We start from the raw sequence: 25,365 nt of genomic DNA on the forward strand, positions 1-25,365 counted from the left end.
ACCAAGATTTTGGTGGAAATCAAGGCAACCAAGGGTTTTATCAAGGGAATCAAGTGAACCAAGCAAACCAAGGATTTGGGCAAGGGTATGTTCAAGGGTTTCAAGAACAAGGTCAAGGATCAAACTTCAACAACAATGGTCCTAGAGCTAACTTCCAAGGAGAACAAAACAACAATCAAGGTTCTAATGCTCGGTATGACTATGGGTTCCCTTTACCCATAGCCAACCAACCTTTTCAAGAACTCCAAGGTGAGCTCTCTCAAGTTGAGCTTTTGAATATGATAAAGAATATGCAACTTCAACATAGTCAAGAGATAACAAATTTTGCTAAAGCAACTCAACAAGAACAAGCAAACTTGAGGGCTACCTTCCTTAAGGACATGAGAAAAATGGAATCTAGGATGGCTTCTCATGCTATGGCTAACCCTCAACGGCCTCCCGGTGGTTTATTGGCCCAAGGACAAAGCTCCAAGGATGCCTCAAATAGCCATCATGCTCATGCGGTAGTGCTAAGGAGTGGTGTAAAGCTTGAGGACCCCTACAAGGACCTTGTGGTGGAAATTGATGAAGATCCCAAGGGGAATGAGTTGGAAGTGAATGGTGAAAAGGAAAGCTCACCCATTGAACCGTTGGGTAGAGCTAGTGAAGACAAGAAAGGAAAGAAATCTTGTGAAGATTTGTCTAGAAGGGTAATTCAAGGGGACAAAGATGTTGATGGATATGTGGAAGACCTACCTTATGAGGAGGAAGTTGTTGAAGAAGTGCCTTTGCAACACTCTAAAAAGGTAACAAAAAATTCGGCTCCTCCAAAGGTACCTTCCAATTCTCAACTTGTTCCAAAAATTCCTACCTTCAAGAGCCATAAAGAGTAGGGAAAACCTTAAGTATGCCAAGTTTTGTGACATGCTTGAGAAACTTGAGGTTACCCTACCCTTTACGGAGGTGATTATGAACATGCCAACCTACTCAAAATTTTTAAAAGATATTTTGACAAAGAAAAGAGTCTTGGGTGACCAAGAAATAGTGGCTATGGAAGAGGCATGTAGTGCTCATATCCTTAACAAAATGCCCACTAAGCTTGGTGACCCGGAAAGCTTTTCAATTCCATGTGTAGTTGGTGGTGTGCCCATATCTAGAGCTCTTTGTGATTTGGGAGCAAGTGTGAGTGTTATTCCTTTAAAGGTTGCCAAGAAAATCGGCATTCAAAACCTTGCTCCCACTTCAATGACTCTCCAATTGGCGGATAGGTCCGTAAAGCACTCCTGGGGTGCTTGAAGACGTACCCGTCAAAGTTGTAAAGCTTTTAATTCTCGCCGATTTTGTTGTCCTCGATATTCCGGAGGATAGCCATACTCCCATCATCCTCGGTAGGCCATTCTTGGCTACCGTAGGAGTTCTCATTGATGTGAAGAATGGGCGGCTAACCTTCCAAATCGAGGGCAACAACGTCGAATTTAACCTACCGAATTTGATGAAAGGGCCAAAGATGGAAAGATTGAGCACTATTGAGTTGATAGATGAGGTGGTACATGAAGTAGACTGTGAAGAAGCGGAAATGGAAGAGGTTTTTCAAATCTCTTTGCATGATGAGGCTATGAAGGAAGACCATGAAGTTGATGAGGAACTTTTGAAGAAAGTGGAGGGCTTTCTCCCTCCAAAGGTACAACTCAAACCCTTATCTCCCTCACTCAAGTATGCTTTCCTTGATGAGGGGGAGGCTTACCCGGTGATCGTTAATGCTAACCTAAGTGAGTCCCAAGAAAAGAAGCTTTTGGAAATCTTGAAAACTCATAGAGGGGCACTTGGGTATAGCATTGATGACATCAAGGGCCTAAGTCCGAGTTTGTGCATGCATAGAATAGTTTTGGAAGAGGGGAGTCAACCCAAGGTTGACGGTCTTAGGTGGATTAACCCAAAAATGGCCGAGGTGGTAAAAAATGAAGTGTTGAAACTTCTAGAGTCCGGTATTATATACCAAATAACCGATAGTAAATGGGTTAGTCCGGTCCACGTGGTACCAAAGAAAGGGGGGGTACAAATGGTTGAACAAGAGGATGGCACCACCCTACCTACTAGACCCGTGACCGGGTGGCGCATGTGTATTGATTATCGAAAGCTCAATACTGTCACCCTAAAATACCACTTCCCGATTCCCTTCATTGACCAAATGCTAGAAAGGCTCGCGAGCCATGCATATTATTGCTTCTTAGACGGTTATTCCGGGTTCTTCCAAATTCCCATCCACCCGGATGACCAAGAGAAGACGACCTTCACTTGTCCAATAGGAGTCTATGCCTACCGTAGGATGCCATTCGGGCTTTGCAATACGCCCGTCACCTTTCAAAGGGTCATGATGGCAATCTTTTCGGACTTTCTAGAGAAAAGCATGGAAGTTTTCATGGACGACTTTAGTGTCCATGGGGACTCGTTTGATCATGGTCTTGAGAACTTGACTAGTGTGTTGAAGAGATGTGAGGAGCACAACCTCGTCCTTAATTGGGAAAAATGCCATTTTATGGTAGAGAAAGGGGTTGTACTCGGTCACGTTGTCTCTAGTAGGGGTATTGAGGTTGATGGTGCAAAAGTTGCCGTTATAGAGAACTTGTCACCTCCTTCCAATGTAAAGGGAGTAAGAAGTTTTCTAGGCCACGCCGGATTCTATAGGCGTTTCATCAAAGATTTTTCAAAGATAGCAAAACCATTGACCTCATTACTCCTCAAAGATGCCCCCTTTGTGTTTGATGAATCTTGTCTTGAAGCTTTTCATAGGTTGAAGAAAGCATTGGTCACGGCCCCAATAATCCGGGCTCCGAATTGGAGCCTTCCCTTTGAAATCATGTGTGACGCTTCGAATTTCGCGGTTGGTGCGTTACTTGGTCAAATGGTGGATAGGAAGCACCATGTGATATATTATACAAGCAAGACCCTTGATCAAACATAATGCGGGTATTTTACAACCGAGAAAGAGATGCTAGCAATTGTCCATGCCGTGGAAAAGTTTCGGCAATACCTTGTTGGGTCTAAGGTGGTGGTTTACTCCGATCACACCGCCTTGAGACAATTGATGGTGAAGAAGGATGCTAAACCCCGACTTTTGAGATAGGTGCTACTCCTTCAAGAATTTGATCTAGAGATTAAGGACAAGCCGGGATCCGAAAACCTTGTGGCGGATCATCTTTCGAGGTTAACTAAGGAGTCCCGAGGGGATAAAGATGATGGGGTCCCTATTGATGAATGGTTGCCCGACGATTCTATCCTTGCTATTACCCATTCCACCCCTTGGTATGCGGATATAGCCAATTTCTTGAGTTCTAGCTTTATCCCCGAAGAGTTTGATAACCAAGCTAGGAAGAAGTTGCGATATGAATCAAAGAGATATGTTTGGGAGGACCCTTACCTCTATAGAAGATGCAACGATGGGATTTACCGGAGATGTGTTTCTCAAGAAGAAGGCCGTGAAATTCTCCAAGCTTGTCATGCTACAACTTATGGAGGGCACTTGTCCACATCTAGGACCCAAGCTCGGGTTCTTCATTGTGGCTTCTATTGGCCCTCTTTATTCAAAGATGCATATGCCATGGTACACTCTTGTGATTCTTGTCAAAGAAGAGGTAACATTGGAAGGAGAGATGAGATGTCGTTGAACAACATCTTAGAAGTTGAGCTTTTCGATGTATGGGGTGTGGATTTCATGGGACCATTCCCATCTTCATTTGGCAACCAATATATATTAGTTGCGGTGGACTATGTGTCCAAGTGGATCGAAGCAATAGCCGCCCCTACCAATGACTCAAAGGTTGTTTCCAAGCTTTTCAAAGACTATATTTCCCCCCGTTTTGGAGTACCCCGAGCCGTTATAAGTGATGGTGGTTCACATTTCATCAACCGAACCATCTATGCACTCCTCAAGAAGTATGGTGTCCGGCATAAGGTAGCTCTTGCTTACCACCCCCAAACCAATGGGCAAGTGGAAGTCTCCAATAGACAAATCAAAGCTATATTGGAGCGGGTTGTGAACAAGTCTAGAAAGGATTGGAGTGCTAAGCTCAATGATGTGTTGTGGGCTCTAAGAACCGCATACAAGACCCCAATCGGCACTACTCCTTACCGGTTGGTCTATGGCAAGTCTTGTCACTTACCTCTCGAGTTGGAGCACAAAGCAAGATGGGCCCTCAAAGAGCTCAACTATGACTTGGATGTCGCGGGAAACAAGAGGTTTCTTCAACTCAATGAACTTGATGAGTTGAGGATGGATGCTTATGAGAATGCAAGACTTTACAAGGAAAGGACCAAGAAATGGCATGATTCAAAAATAACAAGAAAGGAGATCGTTGTGGGCAACAAGGTACTACTCTTCAACTCACGTTTTCAACTATTTCCCGGGAAGTTGAGGTCTCGGTGGTCGGGACCCTTTGAGGTAGTCGCCGTGTTCCCTTACGGTTCCTTTAAGTTGAAGAATGACAAGGGAAAATGTTTCAAGGTGAATGGTCATCGAGTTAAGTACTTTTATGAAGGTCTACCTATTGAGACCCGAAATGAAGTTGATTTGGAAGACCCCCCATCCTTGGGGGATGATTAATTTCAAAATTGAGCAAGCATCGGTTTGGTGGAGTTCCTAAAGAACCACCATTTGTATATAGCATGCATTTTAGGTAGATAATGAGAGATTTGGAACCTTACTTTGTCAACTTTGGATTGGTGACGGAGGTCACATTTGAAGAAAACAAGCATTATTTTCGTTTGACCCGAAATCCCGACATGATGCGTCGGCGTAGGTATGGAAAACACGAATCCCGAGGTCAACGAAAAAGCTCGAATTCCGAGTTCAAGAAAATTGAGCAAGTTGAAAAAAAGCAAGTGAAAAAGAGCTAAATGTAGTGCTCTGCCGATAGGCCGGCAGCCGGTGCCCCTACCGGCACCGAGACCAAATTGTTTTGTTGAAAATTGAATGAGTGTTGTGTTCTGCCGGTAGGCCGGCAGCCGGCTCACCGGCAGGACACACATGAGTAAGCTGAAAACACGAAGTAAAGCTGATAGGATTGTGTTCTGCTGGCAGGCCGGCAGCCGGCCCACCGGCTGAACACATCTGAAGACTTGAAGAAAAATTGAAATTTAGTGAAGAGGAGTACTCTGCCGGTAGGCCGGCAGCCGGCTCACCGACAGAGCACTCATGCCAAAGTTGTTGAGAAGTTGATTATATGAGTTGAGTAGTGTTCTGCCGGTAGGCCGGCAGCCGGCAGGACACACCTGGCAAGGGGAAATTGGAATTGAGAGGAGCGTTCTACCGGTGGACCGGCAGCCGGTTCGTCCACCGGTAGCGAGGTCAAAATTCCTTGAGAAAAAATTCACGAAATAGAAAAAATTGGGGGTGTGCTCAGCCGGTGGACCGGCTGCCGGTTCGCATACCGGCAGAACGCGTTAAGCAGACCACGATTAAAGCCAAAATGACCCCCTTTATTTTCATTTCATCGACCATTCAAAACTCATTTCCTCCAATTTTTTTCCCCCATTTCAACCCTAACTTCCCCCTACCTTCACCAATCACCTCTATTCTTCACAATGGCAGGAAAAAGGACAAGAGCTGACGTAGCAAGGGATCAAGCCGAGTTGATTGCTTGAGCCGCCAACGACACTAATCCCGACCCGGATTTTCCTACGGTTGAGTTTGCCACCCAAACTCAAAAGGGTAAGTTCATTCTATTTAAAAATCGTTCCCTAACCCCCACTAAGTTTCTTCATCATCCGTCCTTGTCGGCCCTCGGGTTAGCTAGGGAAACGAAAGCTCTTTTTGCCGGGGTAGGAATGAGGGGAATGTACTCAATGCATGAATATGCTTACCCCCTAATCACTTGGGATTTTTTGAGTAGTTTGCGGATTACAAAGCACCGACAAACAAATTTGGTGGCTACCCTTAGTTTCCGCCTTATGAACCGGGAGCACAATATTACATTGGGTCGGTTGGCTAACATGTTTGGGTTGGAAAATGCCCCATCACATAACCCACCCGCTGATTTTCATTATTCCCGAGTGTGGAAGGCAATTTCCGGCCTAGAGGATAAAGTTGGAGTGAAAAGGGCTGCGATTAGTTGCCACAATCCCGTCATTCGGGTGTGGCATCGATTTATGGGATGCACTGTTCTTGCGGTGGATGAGCCGTGGGTTTTCCGGACCAATGAACTTGAAATTTTGGGGTCCTACTTGTTTACAAAACCCACCGCCTTCAAAATTAATGTGGCTCACCACCTTGCCATTCATTTGTCTAAGATTGCCAGTTCCCCGGGGCAAAAAGTCCCCAATACATGTGGGTGGCATCATCACCCGTATTGCCCGTAATTTGGACCGTCCGGTAGACCTTTCTACCATGAATTGGATACCCGGGGACACTTATTTAACCAAGCATTACTTGGGCATCAAGCTTGGTTGGCTTAAGGCCAACCCCATTGACGACAAGGAGTATTGGCAAATCAATTACAAGAATTCAATCCCACTCCCCAATGTCACGGCAATCAAAATTGAGAAGGACAAGGATGACTACCTCCTTGAAATTGAAGAAGAACCACCCACCGACCAACCTCCTCCTAATATTCCACGTGTATATACACGAGATCGTAGAGTGGACACTCCTTCCTCCCTACAATACATCGTGACACAAACCCAACCAACCCCCACCTTGGCAATTCCAACAAGGTGAGGCGTCCTCCTCGAACCCACCTTCCTATCCTCCCTTACCACCTTCCCTCACCGAGTGGATGGAGAGGATGGATATTGCCACGGCCAAGGCCACTAGTGAGAGGGATATTTTGGGGCGGAAATTGGACTGCATATACTATGATCAATCCACCGGTACGTACCCGATCTACGATGACTTTTGTAGACGGGACTACGTCCCATTCGATGCCCCACACCCTTCCTACTTTACTTGGCCCGACGGGAACTACCCCAAGGACGGGAGGATGGTCCACGGAGGTCTTAACCTCCAACCGGACTACTTTTCCGCCCCCATTTTCCCCCTAGGCCCGAGTATCGACCCGAGGGGCACGACGCCCATTGGGTGGGGGGCATCCGACCCTACTTTGCTAGTGACGTGGGTGCTTCGGGGTCCGGTGGGGCCTTTATGGGAGATGCTTCTACGGGAAATGATGGCGGTGTGATGAACATGAGTGGAGACTTTACGGGAGGTCTCATGGGCGGCGGTAGTGGAGGTGATCTCACCTTCAACCCCGATGACTTGATTCACGGCTCTGAGTTTAGTACCGGAGAAAATGATGATGATGAGATGGACTCCTAGTCCCGAGGGCCGAGTTGGTGGCCCATCCTCCTCCCTAATCAATCCAAAATGACAAGTATGACCTCTCCCTTAATCCAAATTCTCTCATTCATGTTTAATTTTTCGCATGCATTTATGTTAGGACCTATTTGTTGATGATGACATGCCCAATCTAATCGTGTTTCTAAGTGTACCATTTAAGGAATAATGCACCCTCCTCAAGCAAGAATTAATCAATGTCAAAGTCAAGAATGGTTGATAATTTGCTACCCAAGATTTAGAGTCAATTGTGTCATCTAATGTACAAGTTAGGGAAAAGAGTATTTAAAAGCAATAACAGAAACAGTCAAGACGACTGTTACTTTTACAAAGTAACAGCTGCCTGGACTGTTGCCTAAATTCGTAACACTTGAATTCTTTTTTCCTTTTATCTTTCAAAAGCCTTTTCGTGTCTCTTATTTTTAAAAGATAAACTTCTGATTTTTATTAGGATTTGGCCTTCAATAAAGAGTGGTTTGAATAATTATCATTTTCAAAATGTTTCCTCTTTGTGCAAATTCACCCCTTTGGTCTTTTAGAAAACAAGAAATGCTTTTTGCCATATTTGTGTAAACTTGTCATCATGTGACTTGTTTTTCTTTCTTTGTTTTCTGAATTTGCATGAGCTTTTATGGATATCTTTCAAACACTCTTTCTCTCTTTTTAACTTTGCATAAGAACCCTCTTTGGTGCAAGTTTGGGAGATTGTTGAGACTCATCACATGTGAGGTCTTTGACCCTTCAAAACCCTAGCAACTCCCTTGCTCATCCTCTCTATAAAAAGGAGTGCCTCATCCTCTCATTTCTTTAAGACTTTTCAGAGAAATCAAAGTATTTTTGCAAAATTAGTTTTTAAAGAACACGAAATTTTCTTTGCAAAAAATCTTCTAAGTCTTCAACTGTAACAGTCGAAGTCACTGTTACTTCACAGTGCTTTACCCTCTCATCTAGAAATCGTTTGTACCAATAAGTTGTCCTTCTCAATTCTTTTTAAGAATCAGTCTAAGGAAACTTGGTTTGAAAACATTCTAGTTAGAGTGTAGAGTTTGCAAAATTGTTTTCAAGTTTTCAAATCCTTTTGATATTTTGCAAAGCTTTCAAAGTCGATTTTCAAGTGTTACAATCACAGTGACTGTTGCTTTAAGTATTAAACTCTCTCACTTATGAACCGTTTGATCTTGTAAGTTGTCCATATCAATTCTTGTTAAAGAATCAGTCCGTGGAAACTTGATCCTTGTAAACGTTCTAAGTTAGAGTGTTGAGTTCTAGGACGGAGTAGTCCTTTAACTCTTGTGGCAACCGGAGTAGGTTGTGAGTTGTTGAGTTGTAGGACGGAGTAGTCCTTTGACTCTTTGGCAACCGGAGTAGGTTGCGAGTTGGCTTGTTCTAAGAACGGAGTAGTTCTTGGACTTGTATCACAACCGGAGTAGGTTGTTGTTTTTTATTGTACGGGTCTTTTAGTAGTCGGAGTAGATCACTAAAAGAAATCAATAAAAAGTAGATTGGACGTAGGCACTTGAGTTTCTTGCCGAACCAATTCAAAAATCTCGTGTTCAATCTTCTTTATTTTATTCCGCTGCTCTTTACTTTTGTTTGCTTTGCTTTGCTTAATTTTCGAAGTAACAGTTCATCATACTGTCACATTTGGTCTGCAGTCTGTACTCCATTAACTGAGACAAATAGCTACAGTCAGAACAGTTGTTACTTTCATACTTCAGCAAACATTCATTTTAATACTCGTTTAATCTTGCAATATTATTCGAAGTATTCTATCATCTCTTTTGTTCATATAACTCACTTTAAATCAATAAAGTTGAAGTTAAAATTTTTAAATAGTACCTAATTCACCCCCTCCCCCTCTTAGGTACTTGAATCCATAAACTCAACAATTGGTATCAGAGCCTCGTGCTCTTGATCGAGGCTAATCGCCTTAGAGTTTGATTCGTGGGTAATGGATTCCGAGAAACACTCCAAGATCCCGGTCTTTACCGGTGCGAATTTTGGGTGATGGAAACTCAAAATGGAACATTACATTAAAAGTATCGATTATCAATGTTGGAACATCATCCAAAATGGACCTCTTGTTATTGAGGAAACCGATATACTAACCGGTTTCACCAAAACTAAGGAGGAAAGAAATTACAATGAAAACGACTTCAAACTTGCCGAAAAGAATTCCAAAGCAATGTCGATTCTTCAACGTTGTGTTGGTGAGGGGGAAGTTAGTCGAATCTCTGGATGTCCTACGGCAAAATCTATTTGGGACTCTCTTGTACTTGCATATGAGGGGACTTCCCAAGTTAGAAAACACCGTATTGACCTTCTCATGCAACAATATGAGATGTTTAGAATGTCAAAGGACGAGTCCATAAATAGCTTTTCTTCACGTTTTTCTTATATTATTAATGAGCTAAAAAGTCTAGGAAGGGATATCGAGTCCGAGGACATCATTCGGAAAATCCTTCGTAGTCTAACCTCTAAGTGACAACCCAAAGTTACCGCTGTAGAGGAAGCTAAAGATTTGTCAACCCTATCTCCTCATGAACTAATGGGATCACTAATGGCACACGAGTTCAATCTCGATAAGCATTCTAGTGAGTCTTCAAAGGGAAGGAGTCTCGCTCTCACGTCCTCTCCAAGCGATGGAGATGACGAGGAGGAAGACGAGTTTGCTATGTTCTCAAGGAATCTAGTTGGGTTGGTCAATGATCTAGAAAATAGAAAGTTCAATAATAATTACTCGAAAAAAACGTTTTCCTAGGAAACGACCTAGTTCCACCGTGGGATGCTTTAAGTGTGGTGATAAAACTCACCAAGTTAAAGAATGTCCCAAGTGGGATGAAATCGAATCAAAGGAAAAACGAGATAAAGTTAAAAGGGACTACAAACATAGAGTCATGACCGTAATTTGGGGAATGTCCGACTCCGAGGAAGATGAGGAACTCATCGAGGAGCAACTAGAGTCTAAAATGTGTCTTACAAGTCATCTCAAGGACAAAGTCTCAAAAAATTCTAAAATTGAACATCTTAGATGTCTCATGGCTCACCCCGATGATTCCGACTCGGATTCCGACAATGAGGTAAAGCATCTAAAAGCCAAGGTTAGATCTTACTCCAAAGAAAAGGTATGTAAGCTTTTTGACAAACTCTTTGATAAGTGTCGTTCACAAAATGATAAGCTTGATGTCATGCAAGACGAAATTGAAGAAATTGCTCAAGAAAACTTTAACCTTAAAAATGAACTGAAAGCAACAGACAGTGTCACTGTCACCTCTGAGGCTTATGATGAAGTAAAAAGAGTCAACAAATTGAACAAACAATTGACTAAAGAACTTGAGTGTCTTAAAATGATCCCCACGGATGTCTCTGACCTTGAAAATGTCAACACCACTTTGGTGATGCAAGTTTCCTTGCTAACCAAGGAACGTGATGACCTTTTGAACGACAAAGATGCTCTCAAAGATGAATTGGATGACCTAGTGGTTGAGATAATTGACTTAAAAGAAACAGTATCTGAAACTGTTACTTCCAACAAAGATCTAGCTAAGTCAAATGAACATGTCAAACATTTTGTCAATGAAAACGAGTGTCTTAAAATTGAATTATGTGATCACAAGAAAGAAATAGGAGTTCTTCATGAAAAGTTTGCCTTTTTCAAAAAGGGTATGCCCGAATGTAGCACTTCTAAGTCTAATGCTCACGAAAGATCCGAAGAATTCGTTGATCTAAGCAAGCGTCTTGATAAAATGACATCTAAGTATGAGAATTCTAAAGAAAGAATTGGATATCTTGTGTCGAAACTCAATGCTCACACTCATAACTTCATAGTGGAAAAAAGGTTGTCTATAGAAGTTGAAAGGAATGATGAACTTTTAAAAGAAAAATCTCTTTTCAAAGGCGTCATTAATGACCTAGTTGATGAGGTAGAAGAACCTAAAGTAACAGTGTCTCAGACTGTCACCTCTGACAGTAGCAATGAAGTTTCGAATGAACTTGTCACTAACTTATCCAAGGAGAATGAATGTCTTAAGGTTAACATAGATGCCTACAAGAGGGAGATTATAATGCTTCACGAAAAATTTGTCAAATTTCAACATAAATCTCCCGAATGTAGTTCATCTAGATCTAAAATCGTTCACCTAGATAAATGCATCTCGAGTCTTAAGCTTAATGTTCAACAAAAATTTGAAACTTTCATGGAGCTTAAATCCGAGTATGACATAATGAAAAAGGAGCTTGAAAGCTCTAAAGAAATAAACAAGTATCTCACCTTCAAAGTCGGGGAACTAAACAAGGAACTTGTTGAGGCTAAGAATGTTTCGAAAAATTGGGAAGGCAGCCAAAACGTCTTAAACTTTCTCACAAATCAGTCTAAAAGATGTGATAAAGTTGCCGGTCTCGGTTTTAAATGGAACAGTCGATCGATTGTTACATCCAAGCCTAAACCCGATTTTAGGAGAAGGAAATATGTTCGTCTTCCCGAATACACTATTTGCAACTATTGTGGTAAGAATGGTCATGTCTTTAATGCTTGCAAGAAAAGACATAATGACATTAACAAGAACATTAAAGTTGTAAAGCAAATGTGGATTAGGAAAGACATTGTGAGATATGTTGATCATAAAAGGGGACCCAAGTTTGTTTGGGTTCCTAAACTCAAAGTCTAATCTTGTGTAGGGCTTGGTGAGAGGCGGCCGCAATTGGTACTTGGATAGTGGATGCTCTCGTCACATGACGGGTGATAGAAGCCAATTCCTCTCACTCAAAGCTTATGATAGTGGCACGGTAACGTTTGGTGACAACAAAAAGGTGAAGTAATAGACATTGGAAAGGTTGGTAAGTCATCGTTACTTTGTGTCGACAACGTGCGGCTTGTCAAAGGTTTGAAGCATAATCTCCTTAGTATTTCTCAACTTCGTGATAAGGGTAATATTATTGAATTTAGTGCTAATTTGTGTCGTATTGTTGATACTACAACCCATGAGTTGATTCTTGAAGGTAGACATGTCAAAGATGTTTACTTAACATTTGAACATGCTATCCGGTCATACTATCTCTTGCATAAGTGTAATAAAAAATGACTCTTGGTTGTGGCATAAATGATTTGGACATGTTAGTACTAAAACTCTTAATACCCTTAGAAGATTTGACCTAGTTGAAAGTTTTCCTAAAATGAAGTTTGAATTTGATAAGTTATGTGATGAATATGCTAGATACAAACATGTTACAAGCTCCTTTAAATCCAAAAAGTGTACATGTCATATTTGATGAATCTATCATTCTTGGACAGGTACAAAATAAGGATGAAGATGAGGAATATGATGAGGATGAATTTGAGATTGGTCTTGTTCGAAAGGATTTCATGTTCGAGGATGAAGAAGCTCCCAGCACTGATTTGCAACAGACACAGAGACTGTTACCTTCAAGGGAAGTCAGCAACTCGGGGGAACACGTAGAACATCTGCAACTGTTTCCTCTCTGTAAGCAACAGACCCAACGACTGTTGCCTCCACCTCCAGAACTGAATCAACCCAAAACAGTGATGATGAAGATCACTCCAGGCCAAAAGAAACAATCACTGTGACTGATGCTGCTGAGGGGGAACAAGAAACCATTGTTCCAAAGAAGTGGAAACACCAAAGCTCTCATCCACTCACTAATCTCACAAGTGATCTCAGCTCGGGAATTCGAACAAGATCATCCCTCAACAATCTCGCTCATCTCAACGAATATTGTGCCCACAATGCCTTCCTTTCTCAAATTGAACCTTCAAATGTAACAGTCGCCTTGACTGATGCAGACTGATTGCTTGCTATGCAAGAAGAACTCAATCAATTCAAAAGAAACGAGGTATGACACTTAGTCCCTAGACCGCCTAATCGTACCTTCATTGGTACTAGGTGGGTCTTTCGCAATAAGCTTGATGACTCGGGATAAATTGTAAGGAACAAGGCTAGGCTAGTGGTGCAAGGTTATAACCAACAAGAGGGTATTGACTACGATAAAACCTATGCACCGGTAGCTAGACTTGAGGCCATACGATTGCTTATAGCTTTTGCGGCTCACAAAGGTATTAAACTCTTCCAAATGGATGTTAAAACCGCTTTCTTAAATGGATATTTGGAAGAAGATGTCTTTGTAGAGCAACCACCGGGTTTTGAGAACAATGACTTGCCTAACCATGTTTTCAAATTAGACAAAGCTCTTTATGGTTTAAAACAAGCACCTAGGTGTTGGTATGATAGATTGTCTAAGTTTCTTATTGAAAAATGGTTTTAAAAGAGGCTCCGTTGACAAAACATTGTTCTTGAAGCAACAGTCCAGTGAACTGTTGGTTGTACAAGTATGTGTTGATGACATTATATTTGGTGCAACAAATGAACTCCTTTACTTGTATTTTTCGGAACTAATGAAATCGGAGTTTGAAATGAGCATGATGGGTGAGCTAGGATTTTTTCTTGAGCTCTAAATCAAACAATCAAAGGATGGAATCATGATCCATCAACGAAAGTAAATTAAGGAAATGCTTAAGAAATTTGGGATGACTAATGGTAAGTCTCATGATACACCCATGGTAGCCGGGTCCAAATTGAACAAAGATGAACTCGGTAAGAATGTTAGTGAAAAGGTGTATAGAGGTATGATAGGCTCACTTCTTTACTTGACCGCAAGTCGTCCCGACATTCTCTTTAGTGTTTGTTTATGTGCTAGGTTCCAAGCAAATCCGAAAGAATCCCATTTTAAAATCATTAAACGAATTCTTCGGTATTTGATTGGAACACAAGATCTCTACTTGTGGTACCCCTTATATTGTCCATTTGATCTTATAGGTTTTTCCGATGCGGATTATGCGGGTTGCACGGTAGATCGAAAGAGTACATCCGGGATTGCAACATTCTTGGGTCCTTGTCTCATCTCATGGGGCTCAAAGAAACAAAATACGGTGGCTCTTTCAACGGTCGAAAGTGAGTATGTTAGTTCCGCACATTGTTGTTCTCAACTTCTTTGGGTAAGACAACAACTTCTTGACTTTGGAATTATTTTTGACTCCGTTCCCATAATGTGTGATAATACGAGTGCAATAAATATTTCCAAAAATCCGATTCAACTTTCTAAGACTAAGCATATTGAGATTCGTCACCATTTTATTCGTGATCACGTAGAAAAAAGGGCATATTAAACTTATTTCTTGCAAAACCGAAGATCAAATTGCCGACATATTTTATAAACCACTTGCAAGAGAACAATTTGAAAAACTTAGGTTACAAATTAGTTTAATTAATTGCATGTAGTCTTTGTGTGAATTCAACTAATCCCTCATATGATTGACTAGAACGGGTTTGCTATCTTTTATTCTAGTCTATTTATTCCATGTTATGTCCATAATTGATAAATCGTGTTTGTGCTTAATAATCACTCAACCGCATGTCTAGTCTTGTGTTTAATGGTACATACCCTATTGAATGAGGACACCTCCCCTCTCAAATCAATCCAAATACCAACCCTTTCAACCACCTTCAAATGGATGTCTCCTATACTCTACAAATAGCTCAAAATCCTTCATTTTCAATACCCAAAGACCCCACCCCTTCACATTCAATTTACTTATGTTGCAAAGGTCTATGTGAAACAAAGAACCAAACAACTACATGTTCTACATATGCATCAAGAGATGATTGGAAAGTTGGTTAGAGAAACGGAGATAGATGAAATTGAAAATTGAAGTTGGTTAGAAAAACGGAGATAGATGAAATTGGAAATTGAAGTTGGTTAGAAAAACGGAGATAGATGAAATTGAAATTGAAGTTGGCTAGAAAAACGGAGATAGATAAAAAAAAAAAAAACGGGGGTGGAAAGAAACGGGAAGGCAATATGCGAAATGTCAAGGTGATTGTAATTATTGGAAAACATATAGAAGCATTGAGGATGAATTTCTTGAAGAAAGTAGTAAGGCGAAAATTGGGGGAAGTAGAAAGGAAAGCAACAGTGTATGCGACTGTTGCTATGCTCAAAGGTCAAAGTAGAAAGGAAGTCACAGTGTATGCCACTGTTTCTATGCTCAAAGGTCAAGATTATTTTTTGTCAAGAATCTTCATGAAATGAGAGCAAACTATAAGAAGTTGATGATCCCTCATCACATGTTGTGTACTAAGGAAAGTATGAGAAGTTGATGTTCTTTCATCATATGTTGAGAAGTTATATCGATGCTTACCTTGGTGGTTTCAATATACAAAGTCCAATGCAACAGTAGAGATGACTATGACTCAGACCTTCATTGTCAAACCTCAACCATTTTGCTATCTTCATTATCCTCAAAAACGATGACCAAACTTCCGCACCCTGAATTTACCCATAATCAAACTTGTCTTTTACCTTACACCTATTGTCCCTCTCTCATTATCATTCGGTGGTGTACTCATTAAACTATGGTTTAGCCTTGTTGAACTTTGTGTTTGAACTCATGTTTAAACCTTTGCTTTCTGTTGACCTTGTTATTATGATGCAACCATGGTTGTCTTTCATGTGACGTCTCATGCATGTTTATTCTGTGTCCGGGGATAGCCTCTTACCTTTTGATGATGTCAAGAGGGGGAAAAGGGAAAATTCATGTTCTTTCTACTTGCTTATTGATTAAACTCTTGCTATGTGGTGGACTATATATGTTAGTAATCTTGTTCGAGGCTTTGTGTGTTTCTTAAGTTTACATTGCTCTTATTTTTACTCTCATGATTTATCTTGGACTGGCCACTTAAGGGGGAACTCAATGGGAACATTAATTTTATGGGGCTTGTCATCATCAAAGGGGGAATTTGTTAGGACCTATTTGTTGATGATGACATGCCCAATCTAATCGTGTTTCTAAGTGTACCATGTCAGGAATAATGCACCCTCCTCAAGCAAGAATTAATCAATGTCAAAGTCAAGAATGGTTGATAATTTTCTACCCAAGATTTAGAGTCAATTGTGTCATCTAATGTACAAGTTAGGGAGTAGAGTATTTAAAAGCAATAACAGAAACAGTCAAGACGACTGTTACTTTTACAAAGTAACAGCTGCCTGGACTGTTGCCTAAATTCGTAACACTTGAATTCTTTTTTCCTTTTATCTTTCAAAAACCTTTTCGTGTCTCTTATTTTTAAAAGATAAACTTCTGATTTTTATTAGGATTTGGCCTTCAATAAAGAGTGGTTTGAATAATTATCATTTTCAAAATGTTTCCTCTTTGTGCAAATTCACCCCTTTGGTCTTTTAGAAAACAAGAAATGCTTTTTGCCATATTTGTGTAAACTTGTCATCATGTGACTTGTTTTTCTTTCTTTGTTTTCTGAATTTGCATGAGCTTTTATGGATATCTTTCAAACACTCTTTCTCTCTTTTTACCTTTGCATAAGAACCCTCTTTGGTGCAAGTTTGGGAGATTGTTGAGACTCATCACATGTGAGGTCTTTGACACTTCAAAACCCTAGCAACTCCCTTGCTCATCCTCTCTATAAAAAGGAGTGCCTCATCCTCTCATTTCTTCAAGACTTTTCAGAGAAATCAAAGTATTTTTGCAAAATTAGTTTTTAAAGAACACGAAATTTTCTTTGCAAAAAATCTTCTAAGTCTTCAATCATGAATGATCAAGTCATTACTTTCAGTGCTTTACCCTCTCATCTAGAAATCGTTTGTACCAATAAGTTGTCCTTCTCAATTCTTTTTAAGAATCAGTCTAAGGAAACTTGGTTTGAAAACATTCTAGTTAGAGTGTAGAGTTTGCAAAATTGTTTTCAAGTTTTCAAATCCTTTTGATATTTTGCAAAGCTTTCAAAGTCGATTTTCAAGTGTTACAATCACAAGTTGATCTGTTGCTTTAAGTATTAAACTCTCACTTATGAACCGTTTGATCTTGTAAGTTGTCCATATCAATTCTTGTTAAAGAATCAGTCCGTGGAAACTTGATCCTTGTAAACGTTCTAAGTTAGAGTGTTGAGTTCTAGGACGGAGTAGTCCTTTAACTCTTGTGGCAACCGGAGTAGGTTGTGAGTTGTTGAGTTGTAGGACGGAGTAGTCCTTTGACTCTTTGGCAACCGGAGTAGGTTGCGAGTTGGCTTGTTCTAAGAACGGAGTAGTTCTTGGACTTGTATCACAACCGGAGTAGGTTGTTGTTTTTTATTGTACGGGTCTTTTAGTAGTCGGAGTAGATCACTAAAAGAAATCAATAAAAAGTAGATTGGACGTAGGCACTTGAGTTTCTTGCCGAACCAATTCAAAAATCTCGTGTTCAATCTTCTTTATTTTATTCCGCTGCTCTTTACTTTTGTTTGCTTTGCTTTGCTTAATTTTCGAAGTAACAGTTCATCATACTGTCACATTTGGTCTGCAGTCTGTACTCCATTAACTGAGACAAATAGCTACAGTCAGAACAGTTGTTACTTTCATACTTCAGCAAACATTCATTTTAATACTCGTTTAATCTTGCAATATTATTCGAAGTATTCTCTCATCTCTTTTGTTCATATAACTCACTTTAAATCAATAAAGTTGAAGTTAAAATTAAAATTTTTAAATAGTACATAATTCACCCCCTCCCCCTCTTAGGTACTTGAATCCATAAACTCAACAATTTAGTTAGAAATTCACTTAGTTGCATTCATATTGGATTGCATTAGATTTCAAATTTGTAATATATTGTCACATTTAGTTATTGCATTCATATAGTATAGCTTGCATCGTATTTCAATATTGCATATAGGTTAGATCATGCATTGCATATTTATTTGAAAACCACTAAAAAAAAAATTAAAAATTAAAAATCACAAAAACATGTATTTCATTTCCGAATTTCCTCCACACATTTATTTCCATTTGAAACTCATGTAAATAAATAACTGTGGGGAGGAAATTCCACCAATTTAAAAATACAAAAACATGTTATTTCTTTTCAAATATTCAAAAATCCAAAAAACACGTTCTTCTAATTTTCCAACTTGCCCTCCCATGTAAATGAATAAGTGTGGGGATGGCCTAAAAAAAAACCAAAAACATGCATTTTCGTTCTTAATTTACTCCACACATTTATTTCCATTTAAAACTCATGTAAATAAATAAGTGTGGGGAGGAAATTCATATATTCAAAAAACACAAAAATATGTTATTTTTATTTTCAAAAATTTCAAAAATACAAAAAAATGTTCCTTTCTTTTACCTCTTCTCTCCCTAGACTTGTTCCATTGGAGACTTACTCGGGGACGAGTAATGTTTAAGTGTGGGGAGGGAAATATCCACTTTGTGAATATTTGTTTATATTTGTTTATACCCTTAAATTTGATAAAAATTCAAAAAAATGCCTAAAAATTGAAAATTTTCAAAAATTACAAAAACATTGCATTGTATATATATGTTGTTTGTTGGATAACCTTTGGCATAGACATCGACCATTCGAGGCAAAAAGGAGCTAGAAGACGCTTGGTAAACTCGTTCTAATCTCTTTTTTTTTGGTGAAAGGTAAGATTTCATTAAGCACATAACAAACTATTACAAACTAATACATTTTCAACAAATGTCAGAAATCGCCCATAAGGAGATTTCAATTCAAAAAGCTAACTCTACTCAACCAATCAACATCTCTACGATCATACACATGAGTAAGTCTTGCTTTAATCCTATGTTTAAGCATCTGCCTAATCTGATGTATCAAAACTTCAGGCCTAAGCAGACTGCCTTCAACACGAACCCTATTCCTCTGCATCCAGATGGAGTAAACAGCTGCCATAAACGCACATATGACTACCTTCTGCTGGACACCAGATTTCACCTGACTCCAAATTCCTGCAAATAATGCCCCAGCAGGGAGTACTACTTGGACATCATCAGCTATCATCTTGAGGACACGCTGACTGTAGGGGCACTGCTGAAATAGATGGTCATGGCTCTCACCAGCACTCCCACAAATCAGACATTGATCATCCTGAGAAATCCCTAAGGCAAATAATTTGGCCTTTACCTGTAGAGCTTCTCGTGCAATCAACCAACCAACAAAGCTATGTTTAGGAACATTCTAATCACTCCACACAAATTTATCCCAAGAAACAGCCTGGAATTTATTCCTTAACAACTCATAACCACTACTCACTGTGTAACCCTTAGCATCAAGCATCCACTGACCATCCTGGTAACCTGCACTCAACTTGTCTCTCACCATCCAAGTAATTTATTCGTTCTAATCTCTTACTCCTTTACCGTTCTTTCTTCTTTTATCTCTTTAATATTTGAAGGAGAATGGGATTTTGTGCCTTGGATGTTCCCTTGGGGAACTTGTGGATTGTTGGTGTTGATGTGTTGCTAGGATTAGTCAAAGTTGTTGCATGTTTACCTTGTGTTCATTTTCAATTCTCGCATGCATATGTTCTTGTATATACATGTTTTTCAATTTGAAGTTTCACATCCGCTTCTATATAAATGTTTTGCATGAATGTGGTCTAGGAAGGGAACCAAGTACCCCCCGTGATGAGTTATGCGTCCAATTGTGCCTTTTCCCTCCCCGTGACTCGCACCCGTGACCTCTTAGTTAGCCGAGGGAGGCGGGCTTGACCAACGAGTTTGGACCGACCTTGTGAGGCCTAGGGCCGTAGGCTAGACCTAAGGCTCGACTTAGCTACTCAAAGGTAAGGGTAGAGCCTCCTAGAGTGGGTACATTCATACCCCACCCTCATCTAGGTTTGAGAGTAGGCCTCCTCGCGAGGCGTGTCACATCAAGACGCATAAGTGTGTCATTTTGTCCTTAGACCGTGAAATTGCATTACATTTTGTGCACGTGATATGAAGGAAAATCGGTTTGTATGAACCTCATATAGCCAAATAGCCTTGTTTTGTCCCTTCCATTATCTCCCTTTTTGTTTCACCCCCTTTGAGCTTTAGCCTTTCCATTTGGCAAACCCACCAAAATAGCTACATTCCATAACCACCCTTCCTTGATCAAGAATTGGTCGGTTTTGTAGTTGTGTTATAGGAGGTGATTTGGGTCGTAGTGGTGGATAGTGTACATATCCACTTGGGTCGGAATTCGGTGTATATTTGGCATTGTATATAAATAAGAGGTTTTGAAAAAGAAATGGAAAACAAAATAGAAAAGTGAAAAAGTTGTGGAAAATAAAAAAGAATTAAGTCATGCGTGTTGTATATATTTGTTGTCAAGAAAAGAAAAAGGCAAGCAACACCCCTCCTCATCATTAAACGGGGTAGAAAAAGCCGTTGCTAAATAAAAGGGCAAATTGATGTTTTTCCAAAATGAGTCGGGTTTACACATTTTTTGCATGGTTTGGGAAACCGAGCCTTTGTTACGGTGTAGACGTTACCATTTGTTGAAATAAGAGGAGTACTTTTGAGTTTTTTCCAATTTGAGTTGGGTTTTGCAATTTTTGCATAGTTTTGGTGATCCTTATTATGTTAGGGCATAGACGTGTCTCATGTGTTGCAATAAGAAATGGGTTACGATGTGTCGGCGATTCTTGATTTGAACTCCACATATCCAAACGGTGCTTGCACCAATCCCGTTTTGGACCTACTCTCTAGCCCCGTTACAACCCTTGCTTCATATCGTGTGCACTTTACTTTTGTTTGCATTTCTTTGGACATAGGACGATCTTACACATTAGATTGCGGGCACGTTTTCGCTAGTCGAGTTAGGAGAGTGATTTTGGTTACTACTTGTCACAAAAATCACCTTGTTCTTTCATTGAGTGACGAGTGAAAACCGCGAGGATGTCGTTGCCTAGGTCCCCTTAGTCATGGGCCCCTTGGTTGAATCTCGTGTTGGTTCGGTAATTCTCGACGGACTTGCCTACTTCCCCTTTCCCCGCTCTTAAATGTGTTTCTTGAGCATTGGTCACACGAGGGTTTCTTGAGTCATGCTTAGGGGGTTGGCACCTCCATTGGAACTTCTGAGACGGTACTCCCGACCAAGACCATGTTTTGTTGCTTGAAAATTCGGCCACTTAGATGAGGAAAGTGGACTATTTTGTTAGATGCATTCTATTGCTTGGTTACGTGCTTTCATGATAGTTGCATCGCATTTTTGTAGCAAGACCCAACTTGCCTTGCAATAGGGCACTTTTCCCTCATGAGTGTCAAATTGTGAGTTGAAGGGGCGTTGAGTGCGCTAATACTCGATCGGCTTAGGTAGTAGCTTAGTTGAGTGATGCTTATATTGTGCACTCACTCTCCATATCTATTATAGTAGTGACTTGTACATTGATTTTGGACTTACTCGAGGACGAGTAAGGTTTAAGTGTGGGGAGGTTTGATATATGATTTATTTACACCTAATTTTCCCTTTTCTTTTACGCATTCCGACTCATATTGAGTCGGTTTTGTATGCCTTTCCTAGTATTTTGTGCCCAATCCCCGTATCTGTGATTTGGTGTATCTTCCTGCAGGAATCGAGTCGAGTATGGAGGAATCGGGGCGAGGAAGGCATCCCAATGTCTTTACATGAAGAAGAGGTGAAAATTGCTGGGTGTTGTGTTCTGCCGGCAGACCGGCAGCCGGTCTGGCCACCGGCAGGACACATCCCCAGCCTTGCCAAAGAGAAGGAAGAAAATAACTGAATGTTGTGTTCTGCCGGCAGGCCGGCCCACCGGTATAACACAGCAGCTTGAATTAATTTGAATTAGAAGAGAAAAAGAGGCTTGACCTCGCTACCGGTAGGAGCACCGGTAGCCGGTCCACCGGAAGAACGCAACATCAAAGGGATTTGAAGATTCTGAAGACAGTGTTCTGCCGGCAGGCCGGCAGCCAGTCCACCGGCAGAACACACTTGCCAGCTCAAATTCCCAACTTGAAGTTCATTTTGACCGCCCTGCCGGTAGGCGGACCGGCAGCCGGTCCACCGGCAGGACGCAGCAGCTGACAGATTTGGGTTTTTCTCTTCTTTACTCCTCTTTTCTTCTTAATCTTAGGCAAGACTATAAATACCCCCTCCTTAAACCCTTTGTACACACAACCCTATATCTGAAAACTTTCCCTATTTATTGTAATCTTTCCTTAAGCAAGCTTTAATCTCTCCCTAATAATTATTAATTACTTAGTGAAATTAGTTAGTATTAGTAAGAATCAATTGTTTACACTTGGTTTTTGAGGATTGTATTGGGAGATTGTGGAGGATTTCCTTCATTTATTCAATCAAAGCAATCATCTTTATTTTTATTGGTATATCTCTTCTCTTATTTACTTTGTTAATCAATTGTTTACATTTTGTTTTGTCTTTTATAATTGCTAGAATCATTATCATGTCTTCTCTTGTTGTTGTTTGGTTTTCTCCATTTATTTGCTTGAACAACCTAAACATGAGTGAGTAGTTACCCTTCTAGGGTTTAGGGGGAGTCTAAATCGAATTATTGGGCATGATAGGTTGCTTGTTTTGAGTCTATGGTGTAGAACTTGTCTTTCTTAGTATTGCATACAAGGTGTTTGATAAATTGTGTAAGTGAGAACTTGTGCCTTTTGTCTTAATTGCTTAATTCCTCCATTAAATGAGAGTTTGTGGTGGTCCTTGTGCATGCTTTAGGAAGGGTAGTTGCTCAACGAGAGTTGGTGACCGCCTTTAGGATTATCAAGAGATTGATTCCCATCCTAGGACAACCCTTCATCATAGACTATTTAAATCGACTTGTTTGCCCATAGTTCATTTAGATGACCCCGAAAACCCTAGCCTTTAATCATTTGAACACATATTTCTTCACTATTTTGTTTAGTTACATCGAGTAGCTTAAATCAAACCCTTTTCCTTCATTTTGACTAGACTAGACTCTTACTTAGACTAAGTAGAAATCCACCCCATCCTCGTGGTTGACCCCGATTTAGGCTTAAATTGGGTTAATTTTTGTTGGTGGTAAGCGACTTGACCCTACCGTTAAAACTTACACATCATAATGCACCCTTGATCCTGAGTGTATGTGTGATTTTGATAATTTTTTATGATGCGGACGGTATACTCAGCAGTCAACACAGTATTTCTGAGATCTGCAAGTTTCTGTTATCCGAATCTTCAGTTTCTTCTTGCATCTTTCTCAGGGATCCTCCAATGTCACTGGTGTGGTTGTATCCTCCACATTCCCCAGGTTCTCCGATATGTATACATTGACGATAGAAAGCGCTGATCCAAATTCCATCTCTGCAAACAAACCTGTTGAGTTGACAAAGAGTGTCACTAAATGGTAATTTTCTCTCTCCCTCTCCCTCTGGTCACTAAATGTCGGGTTTACCCTGATGTTGGTGAAGTGAACCCGGGTTTTAATCCGAGTTCGGAATTGAAGATGGAGAATTGAATTGGGTGGTTGTTGTGGTCGGGTAGTGGTATTGGTGAACGATGGTGATGGAGTATATATATATGTATGATTCTTTGGAGATTTAGCTTATGTAGGATTCAAAAATAAAACTCAATCTTTTTTGTAATTTATTATATCTCTTATTTTATTAGCTCAAAAATAATTATCTTCAGCTGAGTTTATTATTAAAAATAAAAATCGTGTTTTAAAATAGTTGGAGTCTCTAGAATTGCCTGAAAAAAGCCTCTTTTATATATATACTAGATTTAGTGCCCGTGCGATGCACGGGCCAATTTGTAATGTCCTATGTTTCATCATTCAGTAATAATCTTTGTATCTTTAATTTTATACGGAGTAGATTTTAAAAATATCAATTGATTTCGCTTTTGTCGTAGATCTTTCAGATCTTTTGTATGAATAAAGTAATTGATCTAACTTTATTTAATTTGTCTTTTGATTTTTACCGTTGTATTTAAACTAACAGTTTCGCTAATTAAGTTGGATAGTAAATATAAAAATCACATTATGTTAGATTTTAGCCATATTCTTTTGGACTGAATGAAGCTAAATTGAACTGAACTGAAATGAATTAATGAAACTGAGTTTAATTGAAATATGTTGAGATAAATAGAGCTAAAATAAACTGAACTGAACTGAAATGTGGTGGAATAAAATGAATGAGAGCTGAAATTAAGCTGAAAAGAATGTTACCTTAATAATTTAAACCGAGTATGAGCATGAGCATGAGTTTGAGTCTTATAAATATTGTTATTGATAGTCTAATTAGCTCATTCAAGTTCTTGGCATAGTATGATTTGACGAAACAAAAAAATAATTTGTACTCCGTATGAGTTATATTTCATGTTAGACATCGACTACGCTTAATCATCGTGGGACAAATACATATGTACTACACTATTACATAGTAATGCTTATTTTTAACCAGGGCCGTCTCAAGAAAAGTGGAGGCCCGGTGCAAAAAAAAAACTGAGGCAAAACCATCATTGCCCTCATCAATATCATTTTCATTCATATCTAAATTATCACTAATATCCGCACCAAAAAAAAAAAAAATTTATCACTATTATTGTTATCCTCATCACCAAATTTATTTTCGTTATTATCTATAACCATGTAAAAATCACAAGAATCATAATTATCAAAATTTACAGCATTTTCACTCACAACAACAACTACATTATCATTTATATTTTCAATATTAAAGTTATCATCGGCGTCACGACTGTTCGATCGACCGATCTCCAACTCCTTATCCTACCTCCAATAGCTGCAAATGCATTATCATTAAATTCATTAAAATTTAATTAAATAAATTCATTAAAATTAAGAATAAACATTACCTATTTCGATTTCTTCGAAAGCCAAGTGTAAACCGACGATTGAAACTGACGCAATGACAAAATTTTGATTCTATAATCTCTTTAATTGTAAACTTTGAATGATTTGTGAGGAATGAATTTGGTAAAATCATATTTAATAAAAGAAAAGTTAGATAGGTTGATAATTAAAGAGTAAATTTAATTTTTTGGGAAAGAAATTAAATTTTATTTAGGAAAGGTGGTGATTGAGGGAGGAATAAGAGGATTGAAAACTTGGAATGTGGAGTATTTGCAGTGTAACGTTCTCTTTGATTTCATTATTATTATTCTTTTTTTTTTCTTTTCTCTATATTGTGGGTAATTCAAGTTTGGGCCCCAAAAATTTGAGGCCCGGTGCAACTGCGCATAGAGC

At 39.6% G+C, this 25,365-nt stretch overlaps 1 long non-coding RNA gene across 1 annotated transcript in view; it reads right to left on the bottom strand.

The window, feature by feature from the left end:
• The window catches only part of LOC141618074 (uncharacterized), a 276,232-nt gene that overhangs the window by 32,871 nt on the left and 217,996 nt on the right, over positions 1-25,365 (bottom strand). The window lies entirely within an intron of this gene.

Source organism: Silene latifolia, chromosome X (genome assembly GCF_048544455.1).
Source record: "Silene latifolia isolate original U9 population chromosome X, ASM4854445v1, whole genome shotgun sequence".
Taxonomy (NCBI): domain Eukaryota; kingdom Viridiplantae; phylum Streptophyta; class Magnoliopsida; order Caryophyllales; family Caryophyllaceae; genus Silene; species Silene latifolia.